Source organism: Mustela nigripes, chromosome 2, assembly GCF_022355385.1.
Source record: "Mustela nigripes isolate SB6536 chromosome 2, MUSNIG.SB6536, whole genome shotgun sequence".
Lineage (NCBI taxonomy): Eukaryota > Metazoa > Chordata > Mammalia > Carnivora > Mustelidae > Mustela > Mustela nigripes.
Window position 1 is genome coordinate 119,110,470 of NC_081558.1, and position 13,071 is coordinate 119,123,540.

A 13,071-nucleotide genomic window follows, 5' to 3' on the forward strand; every position below is an offset into this window, starting at 1 on the left:
CTGTGCCCCGCCCCCTCTCAGGAAAAATCTCAGGCTGCTTTCCCCCAACCCAGCCTCCCACCCTACCCAAGCAAGGGCACAAGGGGAAAGAACCTTTGACCTTCACTAAAGGAAGTCACTGTCTAATCAGGGAGCGTTTTAGGCCACCAGGAGTCCACATGTGTAAAAGGTACTTGGAATGAACTTTTTTCTTTTTGGTGTGAAAATTTAGGTCTTTGATACTGAGAGGAAAAGGCAATGCTTTAAAATAACCAATACACCTATTTAAAATATTACGACCAAAGTATCAAAACAGAACCCCTTTACCAAAAAAGACCGCAAAAAATATTTTATTTTGAAGACAGCAATAACTGAAAAAACAAACAAACAACCCCCCCCCCAAAAAAAAACCAAAAAAACAAAACACAACCCACACAAAACCTAAAACAACAAAAAGATTTCTTTCAGGTCAAATCTTAAAAAGGTCCTAGGATTACGAAAAGGTCTAAACCCCCAACCCCTGCTTTCTGAGGGCCTTAGAAAGATGAACACATATGTTTTAAAAACTAGGGCGCCTCCCTTTTTAAAAACAACCCGCTGCCCTCCTTTCCTTAATCATATTGTCCCATTATCACTCATCTAAGTTACAGTTTATAAACCGCTTTGATGTGGTACACACATGCAAAAAGTACACAGAGTGGATAAACTTCTACTGTCAATGCTGCCGTAGAGGTATATATTTAGTAAACATTTAGTTACATTATTTTATTTTTGTGAAATGAGAACTGATCGACCAAACCTTTCAAACAGACCCACCAGACGATAAATACCACCATATGTTTGATTCACAGTACATTTGGGCATAAACACTTCAATTACAGCTTTGTGTTTAGTATCAAAACCCTTTTCTTGTGTGCGTGTGTTTTCTCTACAGATCCCGTGCTCTGGATTGCATTCTGAAAATCGCTTATTACAGATAAAGCCCCCTTCCAGGTACGCTTCCGAGAAACATATGTATTTATGCACACAAAGGTGTGTGCAGATCTTTTCACAAACAAATGTCCATATGATGCCTGCGTCGCGCTCCCCTGCACATGCCCACCGCGTGGTGCGCCCAGCCGGCCACGCCGCGCAGCCGGGGAGCCCATGAGGACAGGCTTGCCCCCGAACACGCGGGAGCCCCGCGGGCCTCCCCGGGAAAGTTAACCGGCGTTTCTGCTCCGGCGGCGACGCGAGCGTCCCCGCCCCCACCCGGCCTCGGGCCGCGCGGCCAACACCCAAGCCGCTCCGCACCCGGCCGCGCGCGGCGGTGGGGGCGGGGCGGCCAGTGCCCCGGCGGCGCCTCGCAGCGCCTGCGGGTCTTTATTTTGAAAAGACTGCGCCGCACAGTTCCAGCCCCCAGCACCGCCAGGACGGGAGGGAGCGAGAGGAGCGAGGCCGGCGGAGGCCCCCACCATCCCCCCCCTCCACGCCCCCCCCCTGCCGCGCCCCCCCCCCCCCCGCCCCCCCCCGGCCGCGGCGCCCCTCCCCCGCCGGCCCCTCCCCCGCGCGCCCGCCCGGCGCAGGCCGCTCGGGTTTGTTTTGCTGCGCGGCCGCCGCCGCCGCGGGCCTAGCGAGCTCATTTGTGCCTGGCTGGTCCCCATTCCTCTCTCCCCAGTGTTGAGTGTCTGAGCCGTTGGCTGCTCCGAACCGTTTGGCTCTTTCCCTTAGTAACAGCTTTTACCTTCTGCCTCAATTCCTCTCCCCGCTCGCGCCCTTCCCCCGCGCGCCGCCTCCCCCCGCCGCCGGCCGCGTGCGCCCCCGCCCCTCCCCCCGCGGCGGGAGCACCTCCGCTCGCCACCTGGGGACTCGCGCCGCGCTCCCCGCCCCCGCCCGCCTGGCGCCCATCCCCCGCGCCCTCCGCTCGCCGGGGTTATAATTGCCTCTCACCCCCCGGAGGGGTTATTTTGGGGGTGGTTGGAGGCGGCGGCGGCGGCGGCGAGGAGGGGAATTTCCTTGTGCCTCCATTCCCGGGAGGGGGGAGCGGCGTCGGAGGCCACCGTTTCCAGGTAAGCGCTGGGGGCCGGACCCCGGGGTGGGGGCGGCCGCGGACCGGGCGGGGGGCGCGGGCGGAGGCGGCCGGGGGGCGCCGGGCCGCGGGGGGGATGGGCGCAAGTGGAACATGCATTTTTCAACTTGGCCCTTTGGGGAGCTGGGGTTTGGTGGGGGAGGGGAAGGCAGGGAAGGCATTTAGGGTGCCCCATCCCCCCCTTTTCCTCTCTCAGGCTTTTTTGAAATGCTCACGTGCCTGCCCACCCCCTACCCTTTCCTGGTCTCCGGGGATCCTCACCCTTATAATGTTGTTGTCCCCGAAAATGTGCACCTCGGCCTTCTCCCCTGCTTCCACCCTTCGTGCATTTACACCCCCTTTTTGTGTGTGTGTGTATGTGGGGGGGAGGCTTTCAGGAAAGAATTTGCAGCAAATTGAATCAAGGAGCCATCATGAGGCCGACTCTTTTATAGCCTATTTTTAGCAGAGGAGAGGGATCTTTTCGGTGCATGTTATTCTGTTAGCCATGGAAATCTGCTCCCCTCCCCAGGCGCGTCCCCGGTGCAGGCGCGGCGACCCGGGCCGGCGTGCTGGGGGCTGCGGGCGGCTGTTGGGGCCGCGCGTCCCGGGCGGGGGCGCCGGCGGGGGAGGGGCGCGCGGCCGCGAGGCCGCACTCCGGGACGTGTTTATTTGTAACTTAGTGCCTTTTATCGTCTTAAGGAGGTATTTGCTAGAGCCTCTTTGAAGTTGGGTTCAGAAGTGTAGAATTGGCAAAGTTATTGCCAGCTTCCTGGTAAGTTTTGGGTGGCACAAAGTCACATTTATTTTCTGACAGTGTAAAGGCCACGTTGTGAGGGTGGTTTCTCGGGAACTTCCTCTTTGCAACCGATGTCTTTTTTTTTTTTTAAACAGAAGCAGACTTTTATTCAAGTGAAATTATTAATCTTAAATGGCAGCTCGAGGGAAACCATGCATGTGTTAACATGTTCAGTATTTTTGGAAGTTCCGAATTTGCTGAAAGAGGCATCACTTTGCAGTGGCAACCGAGATTAAATTTAGGTTGTGAAAATGGTGTGTTTCATGTAAAATTTGGGTTGTAATGGTGTTTAAAAGAATGTTCCTTTTACTAGGTTACCCAGTAACATTCTCTAAAATGATTTGGTGATTACAAATGACAAATGTTGTTACCTAATTAGAAATTAGATTTTTTTCAATGTCTGGAGTTTACTTAATGCTTAAAATCTTGGACTATGCAGGCACCAAGGTGAGGAGTTTTAATAGCTATGTCATTTACAGTCGGCTTAGGAAGTTTACTATTGGTTTTCTTGTTTTCCCAACAAGAACCTTATGCTGTTTTAAACATGCTTGTTAATAAAATGTAGTGGGTGAAATGATGGGTTATTTTTAGTGTGAATTGCCCCCCCCTCATGTAATTAAGTAATCATTTGCCTCCTCCTTTTTTCCTAAAGGCTTCTTTATCAGATTGGATAATATAAGGCCCTGGTGGTGGTTTCATCTACTTACTAAAGCAAATGATAAAAAATGTCCTGGTTACACATTGAAGATACAGCAAGTGACTTTTTGGCTTTCCCATTGTGGTTCGTTTTCACTTTTGTTAAATAAGACCTGTGCTACATAGGTGTATTTAAGTAATCCTATTTTCTGGAACTGTGTGTTCTCACCGTTTTAATAAGTTTATAGTCTGGGGAGATAGGGCAGCTTTGTCTCCATGAAAACTCTGTTGTGTTGTATCATGGGAGTTCATGGCAAGCAAGCTTCCGAGATCATCACTGAGGGTTGTAGACATAATTATCATTTACCTGTGGAGGAAGCGTGGGGGAAAGAAAATATGCCTGAGAGTGGTTAAGCATGTGATGTGTGTTTAACTTTTTGCTCCGAAATCGTGTTTTCCTGCCTGTTTAGAATATGATTTTTTCCCCCAGTTTTCTGTAATGCATTGTGTGATGTATATAACACAGCTATTAAATCCACAAATAACCACTATTTTTTTTTTTTTTTTTTTGCTGTTTGAGTAGTTAAGATTCAGACCTATAGAGCAAAATACTACACTGTATGGAGTAGTAAAACAATATGTATGTGGAAAAAGTTTTTCTTTTCTGGAACTTAATTAATGGACTTGTTAATGGCTTAAAAATTGTTGCAAGGATCGTCATCAGTTTTTAAAATGCTTTTCTTCTATATCAACTTCTGTTACTAATACGGGAGACCCTTGTGGTAAATGGTGTGGCCCCTTGTGGAGCTTGTATTTTTGCATTGGTTGCCTCAAAGAAGTGAGAATCATTTTAAAACTTTTTACATGTGCCAAGAAATTTTTTTGTTACTTGTGTTCTCAACATCCAATGAAGGTTTATCATGACTACCTTAATATGTGCCTACCAAGAGAATAAGAAGTAACTGTTTTCTGGGAGCCTTTCAAGCTAATAAGCAGAAAGGGCAAAAGCTTAATATAAAAATAGGGGTTACTGATAAAAAGAGATGTGACTAATGGACCTTTGGAACAACAACCTGTTGAATAAATACATCTGTTCATATGTAGCAATGAAATGTAAGTACTGCCTTGTCAATGAGTAGCTGACAAAGGAATTCTTCTTGTACAAGTTACTCCAACCGTATTACTATAAAGAATTTTTTACTTGATGCACTTTGATGAAGTTAGTAGAAATAATTTGTTGGGTTTATTCAGTTCCTGTGTTTTTTATATAAAAGAGGAATGTGAATGACAGGGGAGAGAGATGCCAGAAATATTGACTGTAGTTTTCTAGTGCACATGAATTTGACTCCATTCATAAAAAACATTTACCGTATAAGTCACTAAAATGCAAAAAAAAAGAAATCTGTAACATTAAGACATTTATAATCCCCATAGTATAGAAGGGTTAGGACCAGGGATTGTTTAGTAAGAATGTGGTCCCGTTTGTAGACCACCATAGTGGTGTCTCCTGTTGTGACACCAACAGAAACTTGAGTTTAAAAAAAAAAAGAAAGCTGTGTGAGAGCACTGATGCTGGAGCGGTTTACTATACACCACCTATGGGATTACTCTCCAGAAGAGTACAATTAATTACCCTGTTAACAAGAGCCAGAGGAAAGGGACTTCACTTGGGTTATGCTCTAGGAAAGGTGTGAGGTGCTTTTTGTGTCATACTTCAGGCTAATCCCATGAAGTAGGGAGTACTGGACTCTGCAGATGATGAAATAGGTGCAAAGTTAATTCACTTGTCCAAGGCCACAGAGCCATCAAATGATGTGTCAGGGTTCATATCTAGGTCTGTCTGAATGCTCGTCTGTGCTCCTTCTAGATGACTGCAACACTGCCAAATTTTCCAGCTGTTTTTGTCAATGTCCTTGCAAAAAATTAGTGTTTTTAATCAAGTTTATAATTCTGTAGTTGGGTAGCTGTACTGACTGGGTCAAATAATTGCGTGGATAAATGGAATTCATAGGAATCAAACATTATTGTGTTTACTCTCTAGAACCATTTAATAAGGCACAGTCTTCTTGCAAACTGCTGTATTTCCTATTTTAGGACTGACAGTGGTGAAGTAGCCTCTCCAGGTACTGCCTTCAGAAATAATAAAATATGGTTCTATACCTGCAGTTAAGAAGGAAAAGCAAATAAGAGTATGTCCAACTATCCTTCTGAGTTAGTTTTCCTGAAAATTTGTATAAGAACCTCACATTAAGGCTTTTGTGTAGTAGCATAGTGGTTTGTGGTTGGTTTGTCAGGGGTCCTTGAGGCAAACTGCCTGGGTTCAAACTCAGTTGCATAGTCCTTATTAGTTATGCAACTTTGGGAGAGTAACTCCCTCTTTATCTCAGTTTTCTCTTCTGTGTAATGGGGACAGTCAGCTTTGTATAGTTGAGAAGATTGAAAGAATTGAATGTGTAAGGTGCTGAGAGTAGTGCTTGACATACAAGCATCGTGGAAATGTAGGTTGTTAAGGATAATGATGGGTTTGGATTTGAGTTTTGCTTCTTTGTATTATATTTTGTGTGCTTGTTACTTATTTTAGTGAGGACATTTCATAGAATACATTTGGCAGTTTTATTTCCTGAGTAAAATCTTTGAAATAAAGTTCGTTTAATGTATTTACTCTTGAAGTTATGATTGAAGGCTTACCTTGAAAAATTAGATTGGATTTTAACCCCAAATATCAAGTTACATTGTGTAGGTACAGTGTTTGGTTTTTTGGGTGACTTTTCTTGGCTGTTCTTTTGTCACTTGGGCTTGGACTTATTAAATCTTGCACCACTTGAAACATTTCCCACTCTTTAAATAAAGGAATTTTGTTTTTCAGGGCTGGACCTATCAGTACACCTAGGGTCTCCTTTGTAGATTGGAGTGATGACTTTAAGTAGGTTATTGTTTTCTCCAAGCTTGACCTTTCATCTGTGTGCTTGTTCTGTATTTTCAGCTGCCGTCAGGTCAGTTCTATTTGGAAGTTCTGTTGCTCTGACGTATCTGTAAGCCTTGTCTTATTTTCACTTCCCATTTTTTAAAACCATTTTTAATTTAGTAATATTAACTACTAATATAATTTATGTGTCAGGACTACTACACAGCTGCTTTGACAAGGACTTTGACAATCTGAGTGGCTGATACCCAGGTTTTGAAGAGGGAGGAAACCTAGGCTCAGAGGGATTTAGGCCCAACGTACCTGGTTTTTAGGCCAGTATTCTTAACGAGCAGTTTACGGTCTTCACTGTGAATGAATGGCTTTAGGTCTGCGTTATTGCATTAACTTTTGAGCGGGTTGCTCTGTGCAGCCTTTCTTCTCCATTCTGTCTTCTGTAACTTCTCGGCAGTATAATTTATCTGAAGTACTGGTTTCATCATGTCCGCTTCTTTGCTGGAGAACCCATTATGGATTCCCTTTGCCAACTGGATAGAGTTCATAAGCTTCAGTGGGCTTTTAAAGCTCTCTTCTACCTATTCAGCTCTATTTCCCTCTCTTCCCTGACTGTAATTCTGGCCTGCCTATCAGAGACTGCAGTTTCGCCATACTCCTTATTCCTCTGCTTTTGCTTATGCTGTTCCTTCCCTTTGTCCTTTTTGTATTCTAGTTTCAGTCCTACTTCTTTGTTGAAGCATTTTCTGGCCATCTTGACTCAGGATAGTTCTTTACTGAGATTCTGTTTTGTTTAACGACTTGTGTCTCATTCATAACCCCAACTACGTGTTCTGTTTTTTTGAAGGAAAGGACCTTTTTTCTTATGGTATAAGCAGAATTTTTGATTTTTGTACCATACCATCTGTGTGTATTAGACTGGATTATTTCTACAGGGGACCATGTTAAAATAAGCAGTGATGGATCCTGTACTGCTGGTGTTGATATTGTAGAAGTTTCTTTCTGAATTAGGCCTTCACGATTTAGGTATACTATGGTAGCACTTGCTAATTGGAGTTTTAATGCCAGTGTTGATGAGGAAGAGAAAAAAAACTTTATCAAAATTTAGAATGAAATAAAAGTTGCTAGTTTTGTCCTCTTAATCCTGTAATTGTAGCCATGACATTGGTGAAGAACCTAGTCTGGTTGGGAGTCCTGTCACACTAAGTTGGCTTTGTTGGTTATATTTGTTACAATGAAATTTAAGATTTTGGATTTTATTTTTTTTTAATCTCTTTGGGTTTTTTGCTCGTTATTTTCTCTGTAGTGTGCCAAGTAAGCTTTGTTTGACAGCATTCTGACATTGGAGTCTCATTTGAGTCATTACTGTGAGGGTTTTAACACTCCAGATAGAGTGTATATATTGTATAGTGTAAATGGGTTTAATCTACCAAAAGAAAGTCATCATAACCATCTCTCTCCAGTAGGTAAGGCTGTGGTATATCAGTTCTACATAACCTGGGTAATTTATTCTAAAGTGACTAAAGTTGGTATTACATCCTTTTGAAATTTTTAATATTTGGAGTTCTAAAGTATGAGCTTTCAGCATAATTTTATTTGCGTCAAACAAAATGAGTTGATTGTTACCCTGGTTTCTGAGAGCTTAGATTCTTAACTTAGAATTAATACAATCAAATTGTAAAGGTCATGTTGAAAGAGGAACAATTAAATTTCAGTAAACATAGAAAGAGTATCCAGATTAAGGAAAAGATTTATGTGAAATGAATAGTTTGAAGAGTGAATGAGGAAGAATAGGAATTGAATGTTTAGACTGGGGAGTTTGCCACTTGTTTTCCTCTTATGTGATTGTAAATTTTTTCAGGAGCTAGAACAGAAAAGAGCATGGAAAATGCAGGTCAGAGATGGTTATTTCAGTATCTTAATAGAATAATTTTTCTTCCTATGAAATTGTACTCTGGACTCTCCAACTTTTATTTTCAGTGAGATGTTTAAAATTTTTAATTACCTTAAAACAAAAGCAGTGAAGAATTTTTACTTTTTTTAGGAATTAGATATCAGTGTACTTCTTATCTTCATTTTGTCTGGGATCAAAGGTGGTATCAGTACTTTTCTTTCACTTTTTTTCCTTGTGCCCTTTTTAGCACTGTGTGATAGGACGTTGGAATGAGATAATCAGTTGTTAAGTGGATGTTTGCTTTATTGTTACTGTGCATCTACTTGAATGGTGGGTAGCATTTTAACATAGATTCCGGCATTAAGCAAATGAAGTTTTACCATTTTTTGCAAAGCCGTAGTTACATGGGTAAATCATTTAGTTTCTAGAAATGGATATGAAGAAGGGTCATGTGAAGTGTTATGTAAAGTTAGCTAATTCATTCAAGCAATAGGTATATAATCAATTACTGTATTAAAATTCCAAGATTCTGTCATTTAATTTTATGTAATTTTTTTGAGGAAGATCTACATGGAAAATTTGCTTAGAGTGTTTAAAGGCTCAAAATCTATAGCCTTACATAGAGTAATAGAAAGCATTTGGCATTAGCATAAGCAAACACCTCCAGAGAAGTTATAATAATAGTATATTTTGCTAGTTACCTTCAACTGCTAATAGAATACAGTTTATAGGTTAGTGAGAGGTGTTTTATGCTTTTCCCTTAATTTGAAAAGGCTAATTGGGTAGAGTGTATACTAATTTTGTTCCATTTCTATTTTTTGGCTATCAGATGTCATTAACTCACAGTATAAGGCAATTGGGTCATCTACTTTGGGTTTCTGAAATAAGGTAATGGAAATAGATAATGAATGAATTTTCTTAATGTCTTTTTTTACCCCCTGTATAATTGTTCTTTTATGGGCTAGAATTTATCATACATGAGTGAATTTTTAGTTTCTATTTGTAGCTGTACTAGTGTTCTTTGGCACCTTTTTATATAAAAATGTGATATATTCTGTACTTAAATTTTGGTCCACTGAAGTGATGAGTTATCTTTAAATCACCTTTCTCGGTCTTCATTAATAAGAAATGAACATTTGTGAGATCATAGACTGGGGTTAGGAGTGCAGTTTGTTACTGTGTTAGGGAAATAGTCTTCCTATTCTGTGTAAAAACTAACACGCTCTCATGAGGGGTGGGGTTACTTCTTTGACCTTGGACTTCTGTCCTACTAACAGATAACATCTGTGAGAAATGTTTTGTGTAAATTGTTCCTTTACAGATTTGTTTAGAATTGATGTTCTTGACTTTCTTGTTAGTATTTATGGGATATATCTCAAAAATACATTTAAGTGAAAAAAACAGGCAGAAGATGAAGTCTGCTGCCATTTTAGTTTATAAAATGAGAAGAGTAGAAAGGACATAAACATGATGGGAGGGTGTATGAGTTCCGTGTCTATGTTTTATGTGCTTAGGATGACTCCAGAAAGGTACACAGGAGACTAGTAACAATGATTTTAGGGGGTGGGGTTGGGATGGGGTGATCATGTGGTCAGATGTGGGAGAAACTTACTTTCATGGATAATCTTTTGAACTGAATCTTGCAATGTGAGTATTACCATTTTGTAATAAGTATTGATTTCGAAAAATCAAGGCATCTGGTTAGGACTTCTAAATCTTTCTTTTGCTTTCAATTTGGACAGTCAAAAGAGGAAAAATTTATTTATTCCCATGTTTTCCAGTTTTTAAGGAGTAGGAATTGCGTACTTTTTGCGAACACTTCTTTTTATTTCTCAGATTTGTTAGAGCCACTGAGTGATTAGAAGCTGTTAGTTATGTTTCATGATTGGGTGATCAGAGCAGTTGAAGTATTTAGTGGTAGTGATATGATTTTCAAGTCCTGTCCAATGTTGATAATTAGGAATTAATTCAGTGGCAATATTAGAAGGAGATAACTGGTACAGAAGTATATAGATGTTGTCCGATTTCAAAGGTGTTTTGCCAAGGGTTTGGAAATCTGGTGAGAATTATGTTTCTTACAATTCATTAGTCGATTTTCAGTAATTTTGATAGTCTTTGGTATAATAGGATTTGTGGGACCATAGATTATAATATGCACAGACCCTGCCATGACTTGTGAATTTAGATGTATGTATTGTTGACACAAAGGAGACAGATAAATTAAATTCTCATTCCATTTTAGGTTGCAGTTTTTGTTACTTGTAATTGTTCATTGGTTGTTTAGTGTACTGTAAAAGATTGTGCCTACTAGTTGTGCTTATCATTTTCAACTTAAGCTGGAAAATTTCAAGAGAAAGGTGGTACCTGTTTTTGTACTTTTAATTCTGTTTCAGTGTGACCTGCTTCCCTCAGAGTTTTGCCTCTCTCTTTAGTGATAAGGGGCTAGGTACGGTGTGTGTCTGATCTTAGGTAATTACCTCTTAACTGTAGTATGTTTAGTGTGGTGAGCAGCTCAGTCTCAAGCCTGGCATACCTGGCTTGTCACCCCTACTTATTAGTGGCATGGCTTTGAACAATTATGTAACCAATCCATTTGGTTTCCACTGTGAAAAATGGAAAAAAAGAATATTTAATACTCATAGAGCAGTTGTGAGGATTAAAATGCGAATGTATGCTTTAGTTATAAGGGCCCAGCACATAGGAAGCACTCAATAAATGCTTGCTACTACTTGGTAGCTTTGTTAGCTATAGCAGCAATAGCTGTCGAGAGAGGGAGCAAAGTGACACTTGTCGAGGCTTCCTGTGGTGACTGCAGGGAACTGGATGCTAGAATTCCCGATTCAGAGGGCTATGACTGCATTTGGTGATGGAACTTTTGTTGCTCTAATTCTCTAAAATGAGAATGTGGGGACGCCTGGCTAGGTCAGTTGGAGGAGCATGTGACTCTAGATCTCTGTCTGGCTCCTGAGTTTGAGCTCCATGTTGGGTGTAGAGATTACCTAAATGAAAATAAAACTTAAAATGAGAATGTGTACTGTGTTTCGTTTCTAATACATATGTCGTTTTGTATAATACTTTGTATTGAGTTTGGTCATATCTTGATATTTCAAGAAAAAAAATGTTACTACCTTTCTTAAAAAAGAATTCTGTTTGCTTTGATCAGACACTGCTCTCTGGCTCTCCAGTGGATGCTGCTTGTGTGGATCAATGATTTCAAATACACATATTACATGGTAGGCAAACTTTGATTTGCACTTTCATATATATGACGTGACAGGGTATGTATGTGTGCAAAAATACTGAAGTAAGTTGCTTCAATAGCTGGTACACCTTTTCTTTAGTTTCTGATTTAAAAACATGATTTTACAAAGTTCTAATTTGATTTTATTATTTTATAAGTGATAATGATTTTTTTTTTTTACCAAGTTTAGGGAATACTGGTTTAAAATAGTGTCAAATTATAATTCTCTTAAGCTTTATGGATTTAGAATCAGTAATCAAAATTAGAAACAAATTTTCATTTTGAATGATAGAACATAGCACATTTATTGGTGCTAATTTCTTTAGGTAGTATTCTGAGGCTCTGTTAGGATTCTGAAGTTCTGATTCTCCAGTTTTATAAAGTATGTAGAGTAAGATACAAAGGATAAGGAAATTTGATTGCTAATAAAAGGGAATACAAGAAAATTTTTTGAGGGTTAATGTGCAAACAGATTAAGAACTATGAATGCTTCTCATAAAGAACAGTAGTTGGGGTACCTGGGTGGCTCTGTCGGTTAAGCATCTCTCTTTGGTTTAGGTCAAGATCTTAGGGTCCTGGAGTTGAGCTCTGCGCCTGGCTCCTCACTTGGAAAGGAATCTGCTTGTCCCTCTCCCTGTGCCCCTCCCCATGCTCCTGCAAGCATGCATGTATGGGTGCGTGCTCTCTCTCCATAAAAATAATCTTAAAAAAAAAAAAAAGAGAATAGTAATTATTACCAAAAGAATAACCATCATACTTACTTTCTTATATTTCATTAAAGAAATTTGGGTATACTATTTTATACAGTTTAAAAACTGCTATACCACAGCATGTTGGCTGAATGAAGTTAAACCATCTGATTGAAGATTAAGGTTCCTTCTATGAGAGTCTTAAATTGACATCCTGGCCTGTGACCACTAATCATCTGTTTCTAGCACAGACCTCTCCTTGATTGAATTGTAGACTCCTGTCTCAGTAGGCAGGGCCTTCTTTGAGGACAGTTGTTTTTCACCCATCTTTATTGTTCGCATCTGATACAGTGCTTAGCACAGCCTTCAGTGATATTTTAATTAACTCTTTATAAATCAGAGTTTTAAAATTCAGCAATAAAAATGTTTTGAGACTATCATGCACATTGAGTGGGGGAGGGGCAGAGGGAGAAGAGAATCTCAAGCAGCCTCCACACAGTGTGGACCCCCAGACAGGTTCAATCTCACAACCCTGAGAACATGACCTGAGGCCTTATCAAGAGGCGGATGCTTAACCCAGGAAGCCAGCCAGGTGCTTTTAAATCAACAGATTTAAAAAGTACCAGGGATGGTACATTTAAAAGATAATTATTTTCTTTTCTCAGAATGTTGTTAAAACAGGTAAGGTATTATGAAATGAGAACAGAATTTATCTTTGAAGGTTTTGTATTAGTTACTCTTTTCTCCTTGTCTGTAGGAAAGTACTTTTTGTTGAAATAGATCTTAATCTTTTGTATCTTTAGACCCTCTGCTTCTTGAATGTGAGTATGTTTTCTAGTTTGGTGCTCCTCTGCTTGGTTTGTTCCCTT

General features: G+C 40.6%; 1 protein-coding gene and 1 long non-coding RNA gene across 11 annotated transcripts in view; one reads left to right on the forward strand and one right to left on the reverse strand.

Moving 5' to 3' along the window:
* Nucleotides 1–2,356, reverse strand: part of LOC132012039 (uncharacterized) — a 311,024-nt gene extending 308,668 nt beyond the window's left edge. The window contains exon 1 of the long non-coding RNA XR_009402507.1: nucleotides 2,309–2,356. This is a non-coding gene — a long non-coding RNA (uncharacterized LOC132012039). The remainder of the gene's footprint in view (nucleotides 1–2,308) is intronic.
* TBL1XR1 (TBL1X/Y related 1) overlaps nucleotides 1,543–13,071 on the forward strand; it is a 166,389-nt gene continuing 154,860 nt past the window's right edge. For 2 of the 10 annotated variants that reach the window (XM_059391514.1, XM_059391517.1), the window contains exons 1-2: nucleotides 1,543–2,027; nucleotides 11,436–11,505. The gene's annotated coding sequence lies outside the window, so the exon portion shown is untranslated. Of the gene's footprint in view, nucleotides 2,028–2,658; nucleotides 2,802–11,435; nucleotides 11,506–13,071 lie in introns of those variants that run through there. The other 8 variants (XM_059391518.1, XM_059391516.1, XM_059391515.1 and 5 more) reach the window with 6 other exon arrangements.